Source organism: Tyto alba, unplaced genomic scaffold (genome assembly GCF_018691265.1).
Source record: "Tyto alba isolate M040663 unplaced genomic scaffold, T.alba_DEE_v4.0 Super-Scaffold_5, whole genome shotgun sequence".
NCBI classification, from domain to species: domain Eukaryota; kingdom Metazoa; phylum Chordata; class Aves; order Strigiformes; family Tytonidae; genus Tyto; species Tyto alba.
The window spans coordinates 4,935,853-4,949,672 of record NW_024881326.1 but is presented as its reverse complement, the minus strand read 5'-3'; the positions used below and the strand labels follow the sequence as shown (position 1 = coordinate 4,949,672).

The window sequence follows — 13,820 nt, the reverse complement described above, 5'->3', positions numbered from 1 at the left end:
GCAGTAAAGAGAAATTCCTGAGTGCTGGAAAAAACCTTAACCTTTTGTAGGAAGACCTTGTAAGAAGCACTGACCACTTCTGACAAGGGCTCTGCCATTGCAGATACCCTTGCTGCCTGTGGCACTTACAATTGTAGCGTAGCAATTTCTTTGAAAAACTTTAGCTGAAACAGCCAGTTATCACTCTGCTAGTGCAGGGTGTTGCCTCTTCTCTTCCCAGTAAAAACGCTGAGCCGCGGATGGTGTCTGTTCTGGGAACAGGCTACAGGCGCTCTCGTTATTCAGCAGATACCAGAGCCCCAGGGTAGAGAGTCAGTAACAAGGAACGGGGAGAGGGGGACATGTCCAACGCCTGTTGGTAATCCAGTTATTAAAAATAAATGTTGACTTGATGAATTTCCAGCCAAAAACCTGTTATTTCAGAAGGGGTGTTGTCTAATGCTGATCTCCTAAGGTCAGAGGTATAACTGTGATAAGGCTGGGGACATCTTCGCTAGGTGAAAAGAACTGAGGTATCCAGGTACTTATTTAACTACACGAGGCCTCCTCATCAGCTTTGACTCCTGTTCTTTTGAAACCCATGTCTGACTATGTTATATATTTGGCTTACTACTATTCCTGGATTTGCTCAGCTTTTTGGTGAAAATGTCATTAATTACTAATTTAGTTCAGTGGAATAAGAAAGAGTCCAACTGTGTATGCATAGTACATTTAGTGGTTTCAATCCTTAGATTATAATTGCTCTTTCCTGAATATGATGCTGTTGGGAAAAATTTTCACAGTGACAAGCCATTAATTAATCGAGGACCAAACTAGAAGCGGAGCACTGTGGAGAAGATTCTTAGGTATCAAAAGTCACTGGTAGTAAACCTCTGTGGAAATGGTGCCAGGCTGCAGTTGGGGAACTTGCCTTCCAGTTACACATTGTCCTGGCTGCAAATGCAGTGTTGCTCCTTTTTCCATGCGCAAAGACAAGGCACAGCCACTGAATGAGTCATGGAGCTGTGCACAGCTGTGTCTGACACATGAAACTCTGGAGCAGGACAGAGGCAGCAGCTTTGTGGTGTGGTGTCTTCACACACACACACACAAAAAAAAAAAAAAAAAAAAAAAAAAAAAAAAAAGTATTCTTATGCTCAGTGCAGCCCAAGACTTGAAGGTGTCTTTAGAGACCTCTGGCTTTGCTGCTTTTGACTTTATCCAGCCAGTCCCACCTCTCCTGCATTCTTCTTTCTGGTGGTTTTCATGGTTAGCCCTCAGCATCCATACAAGTGCTTTCCTGGCCTCCTTGTGTGGTTGTGACCCATGCTAGCCCACAGAAAAGCAAAGTAGCCACAGGCTTAGGAAATGGCAAATGGAAAGATCTGTCACTGTTTTTTCTCTCCCTTGTACCTCAGCTTCTTTAATTGTATGTTGCAAAATGGACTGTGGAGCAGGGTCGTTTGGACTGTGAGTAGGGCTGTGGTCCTGGAGCTCTGGAAGATCAGAGCTCCTTTTCTCCAAAGGTGTTTCTAACACAGAGCACGTGACATCTATCACGTAACTCCATATCAAAACAGTGTTTCTAACAGACACCTGAAGCAATTTGTGACGTGAAATTAATCATTAGTATATGGCATGGGCTTTGATTTAAATATGGATTGGAAAGTATGTATAGCAACAGACTGTTTCTAAAGACATGGATTCTTTACAGCAAAAGAATGAAAGTGAAAATATCCTGAAAAACAATAAAACAAAGAGTACTCTGCAAAAATACAAAAGTTTCACACTAGAGGCAAGAAATGGTATGGGGAAGTAGCAAGGGATTATTTTAGTGCTTCATTCATCTTCAACTTCAGTTGTACATTATGGGTCTGATTTTGCACCTGATTTTGAGTTCCCCTTTTAGCTGTCAAATAGGAATGAACACAGAATCAGCCATGGAGAAGGAGTCTTGGATTAAACAAATTCAGAGTCCTAATCCAGCTCTCTTTCAATGCAATTGAGTTATTTTGCTTGATTTTCATAAGAATTGAAATAAACTATAACGGAGAGAAGACTCGGGTTACAGGAGCACAATTAGCATTCAGAAAGATGAACAAAGATATCTTATGGCATATTTAAGATATCAGCAGGATAGTCTTCTACTGGATTTATTGAAAGATGAGTACCTGAATATCACCAAATTCCTATATAGACTTAAAACTCTGTCTTCATTTTTTTCCAATAAAACATTGTGTAAATTATGTATATTATAACTTCATGACACTAGCAGTGCAATAATTTTAATAAGTACTGTAATTCTCAACTGTTTTTAAGTTATAAGAAATTCACAGAATAAAATATTAACATATGTGATAGGTTTAAAAAAATGAATTCAAACAATCAGTAAGACCAGAAGCTCTGTAAGTGCCAAATTATTGTTGCAGAAGTATTCTTTTTATCTGTGGGTCATGATTTCCAAGAAACGAGTGAAAAATGTAAACACTTCCAAGCATTTGTCCTTTTGGGCACAGTGTGTATTAAACAACAACAAAAAAAAAATACTTCATGGACAGAAAAGAATTGTTGGCCAGGATACTTTAGACACAAGCCAATAACGCCTAACTTGGTGAACAAGCAAAGAGAAAAAACTTGCAAATGGTTTTATCACCTGGTTCATGGAAGTTCTCCATTCACCTGAGTTTTAAAATGAAGTCTCCTTCAAGTTTAATGAAACAAACTGGTAACCTTTTTCTGTAGTAGAATTTAAAGCAGGAGATGGTTGTGGTAATTACTGGTAAGAAAGTAGTAAATACTCTCAGAGGTGAAAACCACAAAGCTGGAAATCGTGCCTCTGCTAAGCTGGGTCAGATTCTGTGCTTGATTACACTGCATGAATAAATTATTGGAAGACACATTTCAAGCTCTTTTTTTCAGAAGTGAAAAAATAATCCAAATTCTTACTTTTGCAAAGCAGGACAGAAATATGCAAAAGAGCATGGGCTCATTAGTTTGCTGCATTATTGGTTTAGAGGTGCCCTTTTAAGTAATACAGGTACAAATATCCCATTGCTCCAGGCTAGACTGTAAGATCTGTAAGGTTGTATAAGTTATTTAAGTGTCTAAATCCATTTTGTTTCCTATCTCAACTCTTTGATGTTGGTTTGATCCCACAATAAAAAGTTAATTGGTATATCAAAGATAAGCTGAGAATCCATGCTGATAAGGTGAATGAAAATCAGCAGCACCCAGTCTTTGTTGATATGAACATTAAATAATGGCACTAGGACTTTTTCATCTGAAACAAGAACCACATTGTAATGCCATAAAGATCAGTCAGGTTGCTATTTCTTTAAAATCTCCTGGAAGCCCAGCTGATCAAATACTCTAACTTCTGGAGCTGCTGGCTGGCAATGATAATGCTTTGTGTTTCACATCAAGTCTTCATCTGTCCAACTTCTGCTCTGATTGCACACAAAAATAGTTACAGCAGTGCCACAGAAAGGACCAGAGTCGGAGCAAAATTCTTTGAGTTGCACCTGGTATAGACCAAGACCATCAGAAACCACAAATTTCAGGGAGTGTTGAGTGCAAAACCAGCCAGTGGCCAAGGCTTTTCTGTCTGTTGCAGTCCTTGAAATTTCCCCAATAAAATACAGTTTGCTGGGCAAGGAGTCATATTGTAAAAATCTCCCTTGCCTTCTTTGGAAGCTTTTTCAGTTTGCCTCCACATTTTACAGCCAATCCATCAGACTACCTTCCAGCAGGCTTCCATAGTTTGAGACATTACATTGTATCGCTCACCTTTATCATGCCATGTATGCATGTTTTTTGTATTTGTCTGATTATTCTTGTAACCTGCTGAAATCAGAAAATGAATTTTTTCCTGTGTTTCACTAAGGCCAGGATGCCATTTATCATCTTCTGGTGTGATACCTTTTTTTCCCTCTATGGTCTTCCCTCTAAATCAGTCTTTGGGAAGAGAAGAGGCACTTCCCTTGGCATATCCCTGGGAAACAGATCCCTGTTATTTTGTAATGATTTCTGACACAAACGTTAAGACAACATTTTCTACTTAGGAAAGACTTCTCTATCTGCAGAAGGATTAGGTCAATCATAAAACTTTCTCACAAGTTCACGTGTACACTTGTCTTTTACTGTCTCTATCAGTCTGTCTTTTAAAAGCCTAAAAACATCAAGCACCTTGTCAATCTCTTCTGAACTGCCCACATCTATGCTAGAGCCACACTTTTATTCTTTGACTGAAAAACGTCCATAAACTTGTATTTTAGAGTCTACTTACTTCTGGCTGATTTAGCAATGTGTGCTTTTGTAACACAAAGCTTTGTCCTGAGCAGGGGGTATTTTATCTCCCAGTTGGCTTAATTTGAATCGAGCAGTTAGATTTAACATTTTAGTAACCACATCAGCAACACAGAACCTGGTTGGGTTACTGACTGCGGCATACATGTTACTTTTTACACTGCATCCTAACAAGTCACATTTACAAACTGCCTCTCTGAAAAACATGGAAAGAAAGAGTCATAAGTGAAGGAGAAGAGTAGGAGTAATTCCGCATTCAGATCTAAATTTGTGTCAAGTGTGGGATGAAGTTTAAAATAAGAAAAGATAATAGTTGGGGTTCTGTTGTTTCTTTCCACCTCTTTGAAAAGTAATTTTTGATCATACTGTTTGCCTCTTTAAAATTGTAAATTCAACTGGCAGACCTTTGCTAAAGTGTTTCATGAGTTAAAATTAACCTTGAAAGTTAGCAGGAGGTGTTACTTGTTCTGCATTTATTTCTGCTTTATTTTTTTGTATCTGACCAGAAATGGGTAGCATGCAAATGTCTCTGTGGTTTAAACAAATAAGCCATGAAGTCTAAAAAAGGAAAGCAGTTACTGCTTTCTGTGTACAACCACCACTTTCAGATATCTCTTTTGTATCTGCTAATGCTTGTGACTATAGCTGCATTTTTACTTGATAATATTCTGTGTTGGGGTAGGAGGGATCAGAGGAAGGGATTTTACTAGTTTGGCTTTCTCCCTGAAGGGAACTCCTGGGGTATCCCTCCCCTGGAAATCACCAAGGACCTGGGGAATGGCATGAGGAGGAACCTTGTCTTTCCCTACAAAGCACAAGAGATTTGTTATTCAAAATGACAATTAATCCACAGCAGAAAGCTGTAAAGGTTCCAAAGACAGTGCCCATCTCCAAATGCACCTGACAACATCTGTGGTTTTACAGATGTCCCTTCTACACGCTGTTCTCTGCCCTGTTGCTGTGTGCACCACCCAGACAACAAAGGCAACACCTTAAAAGAAAATCTCTTTTCTCATTCAGGGCCACCCTTTTGGGGTATCATATGCAAGAATTATCTCAACCTTCACAGGACAGAATTTCTCTCCTCTGTGCAACTCTGTCTTCAAGTCTGTAGACAGCACTTTGCATTGGTATGTTTTCATGAAAGCCAGAAGAAAACAATAACTTCATTATATGTTTTCTTTCCCTCTTTAGTGTATTGCTTTATTTTTGTCAACTTTGATCTTTTGGATTTAATTTAGCTTAGGTTGTTTTCACTTAAGATGAGGCATATGGCTTTAGTGAACTGTGGGCTCTCACCATGTTAGCTTTGCTGCTCCTGTTAGACATTTTCTTGGTCCTTGCTCTGGTGAAAGGTTGGATGCTTCCAGACTGGTGTTTTTCTCTCATGGTTTATCAGTGAATCATAAGGGTCTTGCTCCACTATATTCTGCTTTATTTTATTTACTTCATGGCCCTCTAGTTTAGCAAAATTGTTTTTATAAATAAAACAGAAACACAAATGAAGGATCAATGACTGTTCTCTTTGTTTAATATATACATATAGTCCTCTATATTCAGAGTTGTTAGGAGCACTTTTACAGGTCCCCAGAAATTGAGTCAGACATACAGTTAAGAGTTGCGCATTCTGAAGTTCAAACCTCTTTGTTCTTCATTTGTGATTAATCTGGTTTCTCACATTGCACTTCAGCCTTTGGTTTATGTACGTGTAAAGTGTGTGGTTGCTGAGCTGCCTTTCTTTATAATCCCTTAAAAAATAAAAATATATGGTAAATTTTGACTTTTTTTTAGAGAAGGAGAAGAGTTTAAGAAACCAATTGTGCTGAAGAAGCAACACAGTGCAGTCTTGCATAAGCAAATGTATTTTGGTTAAAAATAAAATGTAAAGCTTTTGAGACACAAGGTAATTAATTTAACTGCATTCTGGCTGCTTCTAGAAGAGCCTACCCCTTCCAACTTGAAGTTCCTAATTCCTGACACAGCTGATGGTGAACTCACGGATGCTGCAGGCATAGGACGACTGAAAGCGTAAAGGAGGTCTAGAACTTAAACAAAATCTTTGTTGTAACTTAGACAGTTAATAGTGATAAACCCCATAGAGCTCTCTGAAACATATAGATTATTAATACACAGAAGAAGAAAGATCAGTTCGCAACATTCTTACAGTTCATTAGCCTCAAGTGGATTTACAAACTGTGTCTGATGATATTCTGATTGGGGGCTGCCTGTTACCCAAGGGAGCTGTGCAGAACCCACTCCTCAGCTAACATCTTCCCTGGAAGGGATGAGCATCTAACAGAATCTGAGTTGAGCTTGTCTGGCTGAGCATCTTCTTGGTAGCTGGGAAATCTACTGCCTTGTTGTCCAGACTTAAATTCCTTTTCATAACTACAGGTAAAAAATAAGTGTGTGATTCAGAGCTTGGCTTTAGCTGACCCATGAGTCGAGCTGCTGTTGTTTGTTGTTGTAATTTCTATAGTTACACTGGAAGCACTCTGGGCATTTAGGTATTTTGACTGCTGAAAGCCAGAAATAACTAGTTGGAATAAAAGTGTTAATAGTCTGATGGTTGTGTGTGAGTCATAGCCACAGTGGCCTTTGAGACAAAAGAGAGATTGCTCTGAGTACAGCAGTGGAGAAAGCCCTTCCTCTGTGCAGCTTTACACGCTCATTGCAGGTCAAATTTAAACTTCCTTACTCAGAGCACAAACAGCTCTTCTGTTTATACAGTCCAAGCTCCCATACCGCAAGATCACTGTATCATAGAACCATAGAATCACAGAATCATAGAATCATTTGGGTTGGAAAAGACCTCTAAGATCAAGTCCTACTGTTAATCTGACACTGCCAAGTCTATCACTAAATCAAGTCCCTAAGGGCCATATTTACATGTATTTTAAAAACCTCCAGGGATGGTGACTCAGCCACTAACAGAGAAATACCTAAGGGATCATTGCAAGGCTTACAGAAGCAAACCCTGCATTCTCTCACTGCTGAACCCTGGTGAGGCTTTCTCCCACACAGCTCCTGAACAGAGAGGGGTTAATTATGCTTGTTGGTTTTGCATGGCCGACTTGCAAATCAAAATTAGTGGGCATCCAACATTCAACACCCAAGAGGATTTCCACATACCGCTCAAGCACACGTTCGTGTATGATGCTTACTTGCCTCTCCATGGTGCATGGCTTTTGCATTAGAAGAGGAAGTGTCCTCTCAGTTTCATACTATACACAATGTGTATGTTTCACATGCATACTGTGAAATGGAATTTTTCAGAAAGAAAACCTTCACTGTCTTTGAAGTCAGAAGATGATTAAATAGGAGCATATCACTTAGTTGGAGTCAAGATTCTCACTTCATCTTGGCAGGCATGGCTCAGAATTTGGGCAGAGAAAACCTGGATTATAGCCCCCCAAAATATGGGCTCAATTCCTTATTTTAGTTTAAATGAGGTCAAAGACTATTCCTGAGCTTGCTGTGAAATGTGTGCCCAAGTACCTTCTGGAACTGGGATCTCAACTTGGAGGGCAAATGATTTGGGTTTTTTTGGTACCATTAGGAAACATCCTGCAACATAAGAGTTTCTGTCAAGTTGAACATCAAAGGTTAAATATTGCACTTATCGTTTTGGACTTGAGAGGTGGGGTCTTTTCTAATTGTGCTAACCATGCTGAAGTCTCAGGATCAAAGTGCTCTAGAGTGTTTGTTTGTTTGCTCTGTGCTCAAACAGCCCTTATCTCACATCACTTTTTGTGGGATTCAGTTAGCAAAACCAGTAACTCTGAACTTCACGCTTCTGCTTACAGCTCCTGACACGATCTTTGCTCTGTAGACAGAGCAGATCATGTTGAGTTTCATTGTCAGCGTGAAGATACAGTACCAGGGGCTGTGGCATTACAGTGGCACAGCTTCCTGCTCTGGGGACAAGCCTGGAACTAGGTCAAACAACAAAAGCAAATAATTGTTGAAATATTGGAAGATGTGTATCTTCAGGCATGGGGCTGGGGGCTCGCAGCGCTGTAGCCAACCTGCTGACCATTTTTGCAAAGAATTCCAGGTACTTCATGAGAATGCACATAGAAATTCAAGATAATCTAATATTTTTTCTGACATTAAATTTGTCTCTTACCATGAGAGACCATCTTAATATAGAAGGACCACACAGTGCCATGGTTTGGGATGCCTATCAGGGTTTGTGTCAGAGGCCCAAGAACTCTGGATGGAAAAATAAACAAACCCTGGGATTCTTTGTGATGAGGAGAGAAACTGTGCAGAAGAAGAGCTGAAGTCTGAAGCAAGTCTGAGTAACAGGCTTGCCCTCCTGGGGCTTTGTTTTTTTGATATGGTAGAGAAACAGCCTAAGTCTACAGGGAGCCGAGCTGCAGTGTTTTGCATCTTCTTTTGGTGTTGTTTATTTTGGGGATTTGTTGTTGGTTTTGTTATGGTAAGACTGCTCTCACACCTACACACTGAATTATGTTATGCCTAGATAGACGCAATCATTGCTGGCCTGCTTGACACCTGCTCACTAAAGTATGAACTATCACATATATACCATGACCTGGTCTTTTTAATGATAAAGTGAGGTATATTTGGATATTCCTAAATAAAATTCTAGCTGTGTCTGAATTGTGACTGTAGTCACTAGCTAACAGTCTGCTAACAGTGAGAGCAAAAGGGAAAACCCATGCTTAGGAGAAGCTCAAAAGACTCTGTTAACGTGCATTATTCTTATGGTCCTTGTGAAGATGTATGGTGGTTTCTTAGTGTACAGCAAGCAAAATTATTGAGTTGAATTGTTGGAATCAAGGTGTGGTGAGAAAGACTAATTACTCAGACCTCGGATACCTTTTAAACTGTGGGTTAATAGATGCTCCATGTTGTGATGGTCTATCACTGCATTTTTGACACCAGCAGAAAATATCGGCAGAAAGCCGAAAAGGGAGGGGACAGGGTTTATAGGCGGGCTAGCCTGCATATGGCCTGAGTATTCCCCAGTGCCAGCAGATCCCCAGCTGGCACTGCTTGCAGTTTGTGGCCAGAAGAGTACAAAATTACCTTTTTCAGCCAAAGATCCTGCCTACCAGGTGATATATGTTCAGTTTTTCAAAGGAATATCAATAAAAGGCCAAAATAATTCCTACTCCAAATTTTAAGACAGGACAATCAGAAGCAGCCAATCTGCGGGTGAGTCACACAGGAAAGCACTAGTACACATGACTTGTGCATTGTGATTTTGCCTGCTGATGAGTAGAATACAAGAAACAACTAAAAGCTTGCTTTGAAAAGCCTTTTTTTGAAGTACTGAGTTCCTTAATTCTTTGGGAGCTCCCAACAGATCTGACAATAAGAGACTGTCTAGGTTAGGTCCTACGTTGCATTTACCAGCTGGTGTCAGAACTGGTGTGTGGAAAGACAGTAATGACAGTTTGAGTGCCAAGCAGTTACATAAAAGCTTTATCTAGGGTTTAAGATGAAGCATGTCCTGGTTGCACAGGCTGGCTCTTATAACCTGGGAGCAATTGGAACTCTTGCAAGTGCCATTACAAATTCCAGTGCATTAGTTGTGGTTCTAAACTCCTTGGATCAAACCCCATCTTTTTGGGTTTTAATATTTTTGTCTTAGTGTGACAGAGTCATGGATGAAGGTCATCTAGGAGTATTACAATACCATGTCTGCATCTAGCTCTGTTTTGGATTCCCAGTGATGCATGGGTTTTATCAGACGGTAGGTATAACTTCTTTCATGGTTGGCAGGAGAGTGGTCCAGTGCCTTTCTTCAGGTGTCTCCCCACCCCAGTTAGTGCCAGAGCCATTGGTCTAGCAAAGGTGATGAAGATCCTCCTCCTCTTCAGCCAAACAGTTGTGCTGCAAACATCTGGCCAAGCAACATCACTTTTAAAGGCTGCTAAAAGTCAGTTAAAAGATGTCATGGAAAGATGCAGAAGACTGTTAAAGATGCAAGAAAAACAGAGCAGTCCTCCCTCACCTCAGCCTCAGTGTCTGCCCAGCATCACTGACTGTGCTGGTGGTGGAGGCAGAGGAAGGCTGGAGGAGGAGGAGGAGGAGGGGGAAGCTTGCACAACTATTACTTGCTCTCATCATCCCAAAGGATCAATTTTCAGACTATTACCTACTTTCCCACACATGCAGACACACAGACTTCTCTGATCTGGAGAAGATTTATAAGTTAGCATCTGAGGAATAACTATCAATATACAGACACCATTTGCTTTAGAGTTTGTTAGTAGTTCTCCAGTAATGGCTAGTGCCAAAACCCAGAAGCAGCCTGGGCCCAGTTGTCCTACTGGCGACAATGTACGGTGCTATCAGCTTATTTTTCTCTGAGGCACATGTGGTGTCTTTGGGATCTTTTAAATCTGTCTTCAGCTTAGTCACAGAGCAGAGGCTTTCTCCTTTCCTAAGCCAGCCTGACAGACACAGCTATCTAGCAAGCCAGACTAGCCTTCTCCAGCACAATCGCAGGAAGTTATTCCAAGCCTCAGACAAATCCCATTTCTATCTCTGGAAGAGTAAAAGGTCAAAAAACACCAGGCTGTAGCTCTGCCAGCAATAGCAGCCCCAGCGGCAGGGCTGAGTGGAGGGAGCACGAGCCCAGCGGCTGTGTCTCGCCTCGGCTCTGCCCTCCTGGCAGGCCCGGTGGCTCCTGCCCACACGTCTCCAGGAGGAGGTGGAGGTGTGTGAGGCTCTGAAAGGGCTTCACAGGCTGTGTCAGTCTGCAAGCAACCCTGGGAGAGGGAAGAAGGAAAGCGTAACTACCAGGTTACCAAAGCAGACTTTCTCCGGGAGTCAGCGGAGCCCTCTGATCCCGCCTACCATATTACTGTTGGCATCCAGCCACATCCCCATCCTCTCCCAGCAATAGGCAGCTTAATTAGCCCAAGTCCTGATTAGCTCTTGCCCTCTGCTTGCAGCGTACTAGCAAAACAGGAGGTTTTTTAAGACTCTGCAATTCTTTAGCAGCAGCCAGGTGCTCCAGAGCCAGCTCTCCAAGCTGCCCTGGCCTGGCCATGCCCGCCACACAGTGCTTTGGACATTTTGCTGTTGCAGTGGCTGCTCCTGAAATCAAAGCAGGGACGTGAGCCATAGTCTTTCATCATTCCTCACTGTTCTCATAGGATTTCAGTAACGGCCTCTTCCCTCCTGTTGCTTTGCTGGCCTTTCTTCTTGGAGTTAGCAAAGAAGATACCTCATAACAATGCATACAATGGCCAGCCCACAGCCTGATGATTCAGATCACGATGGGGCTACTCCACCCATAGTAAAATCTTGGGTATGATTTTGAGAAACCCTTGCCTGAGGAGCTGGGAGGAGTGCCGTGCGGCCGTGCCTCCCTCATAATGGGGCAGGGGTTTGCTTCAGTGCTCTGCGGGTTGCGGTGATGTGAACTGCTGGGGACAGAGCTGCTCCTCGCTGCGGTTCTTCCCACTGAGCTGAAGAGCCCAGTCCTTTCTCTGCATGATGCTCGCAGTTCACTTTTTATTTGTCCTTTTCCCTTCAGCTTTCCTGCTCCTCCCATTCCTGTCCTTCCAATTTGCTTGCCTGTTTGGGGCTTCCCTCCTCTCCATTTTGTAGCTCTCACTTTAACTCTCCCTTTGAAAACACTTACTATTTTTCTACTTTTGCTTTGCTTCTAGGACATAAACACCCTTGAAATGACCCCTGTTTAAACACAGCCTTCATCCCTTCTCCCATTGCTACCTACAAGCGCCAACAGGCCTGTGATACCCACGTGCTATTGCTCCTAAACTAACCAGGCAGGAGCCTAAATGGCAGAACCAAGAGGCAAAACACTGCCTGCCAAAATAGAAGTGGATTTGAGACCTGTTAGAAAAAGAGACTATAGTTCCTGTGTGCCTGTGCAGAGCTACAGAAAACAGCACTTAAAACCAAGGGTGGCTAGAGCCTGCATTGGCGGTGACAGAGCTACGAGCTGCGCTGTCCTCGCTGGTGGCACCCTGTCACCTGCTGGCACCCAGGTACCTCGATTGGCCTGGGAATGTGATTTAGTCACTTGCTGAAAAAGCTCACAGCTCTACTCCCCACCAGGGCTGGACAGCTTTCTCTCCTCTAGGATCCTATATTCTTTATAAATAGGGCTGAACTGATCCACACAGCTCCCAAGCACCACATTTCAACTGAGGGCAGCGACAGGGAAAGTCTTACTTGTTTTTCTCTAATGGGCTGAACACTGTGGGTTCAGCCCAAAGCAGAAGATGTTTCATACAGTTTCTTTGTTATAAATCTGTCTGTTTCAACACCCTCCCTAAGACAAATGCTCTGAGCAGTGGTTTCTTTGCCAGTGTGAAGGCACTGACTGTCAAGGATCTGCATGCTTTTGAGCAAGCTGAAAGAAAATTGTTGGGCACAAACTTTCAGTTATTTAACTGTTCTGCAGCTGGGACATCACTGTTAGGAGGAAGAGGAGAATTCAACATTGACTGGGAAGGGAGTGCAGTGCTCTCCACACAGGCAGGAGAGCCTTGCGGATTAACTCTGCTTGCACATTCAGCTGATCAGCAAATGGTTATATCTGTGGAGAATTTGGAATTTTTATGTGTCTACTTTGTGGTTTGATCATATCTCGGTGTATAAGGCTGTCTTGGCATTTCTGCTGTTAGTTTCTCTGTCCTCACGGATCTCTCCCATGGGATTAGAAGTAATAAAACCAACTTAAAATCTGAAAAATGAGGTTATATGATTTCAAAAATCAGCAAAGGAACTCCAAGCCAGCCTGAATTTCACTTCAGCTCCTGTTTTGCAGTTCAGGTTGACAGCGTCATGTTAGCATTAGCATCAGCCACACTTGCATTCGCTTCCTTCTGAAGCATATGCAAGCGCTGCAGACTATGCAGAGGACTGTACACTTTCGGTTTTGGAGATTTAAAAAATTTGGGCCGGGTGAGTTATGGTTTTAAGACCAATTGACAGACTCTTCCCGTCAGAGGAAAGCAGAACACAGACTTCGTGGTCGCTACCAAGGTCAAGAGAGGGCCCTTCGCCCCCGCGCAGTGCACGGCCTTGCCAGCCCGTTGGGGCTGCATCGCCCCGGGGAGCCCTGCGGCCTCACCAGGCCGAGAGCCAGTGGCGCTTCAGGTGCCCCAGATGTGCTTCAGGTGCTCCCCCCATTTCAGGGCACGGGGAGGGGAGCAAACGTATAGAAATGTACACCAGGGCAGAAGGCGTGTAGGTGACTGTTGCACAGAGCTGGTGGCACTGACCTGCCGTGACCAGCTATGAGGGGCTGCCCAGGGCGCAGTGAAGGCATTGGCACTTGGGTGAGGCAGGGTAACGGGGAGGAAAGGGGATGGCCAAGGAGCTGGTGGAGCTCTTTGTATTCCCCGCTTTCTTGCAACCTTGATATAGGAGAGGGTGAACGGGTAGAGGCGTGACAGGCCCTGCCAGCCTCATGCTTGCGGGATGCAGAAGCCTGGGTCCGCAGGATCCCTCATTTCTTTAGCTGCAGGCACCAGGAGGGTACGAGGAGGCATGTCTCCCTGCAGCAGCATCCCGTT

The 13,820-nt window shown here is 42.8% G+C and overlaps 1 protein-coding gene across 6 annotated transcripts in view; it reads left to right on the top strand.

The window, feature by feature from the left end:
• The window catches only part of GAB3 (GRB2 associated binding protein 3), an 82,398-nt gene that overhangs the window by 30,567 nt on the left and 38,011 nt on the right, over positions 1-13,820 (top strand). Inside the window, exon 1 of one of the 6 annotated variants that reach the window (XM_042807510.1) lies at positions 6,659-6,678. The exons of the other annotated variants lie outside the window; for them this stretch is intronic. The gene's annotated coding sequence lies outside the window, so the exon portion shown is untranslated. Of the gene's footprint in view, positions 1-6,658; positions 6,679-13,820 lie in introns of those variants that run through there. 6 annotated transcript variants of the gene reach the window in all.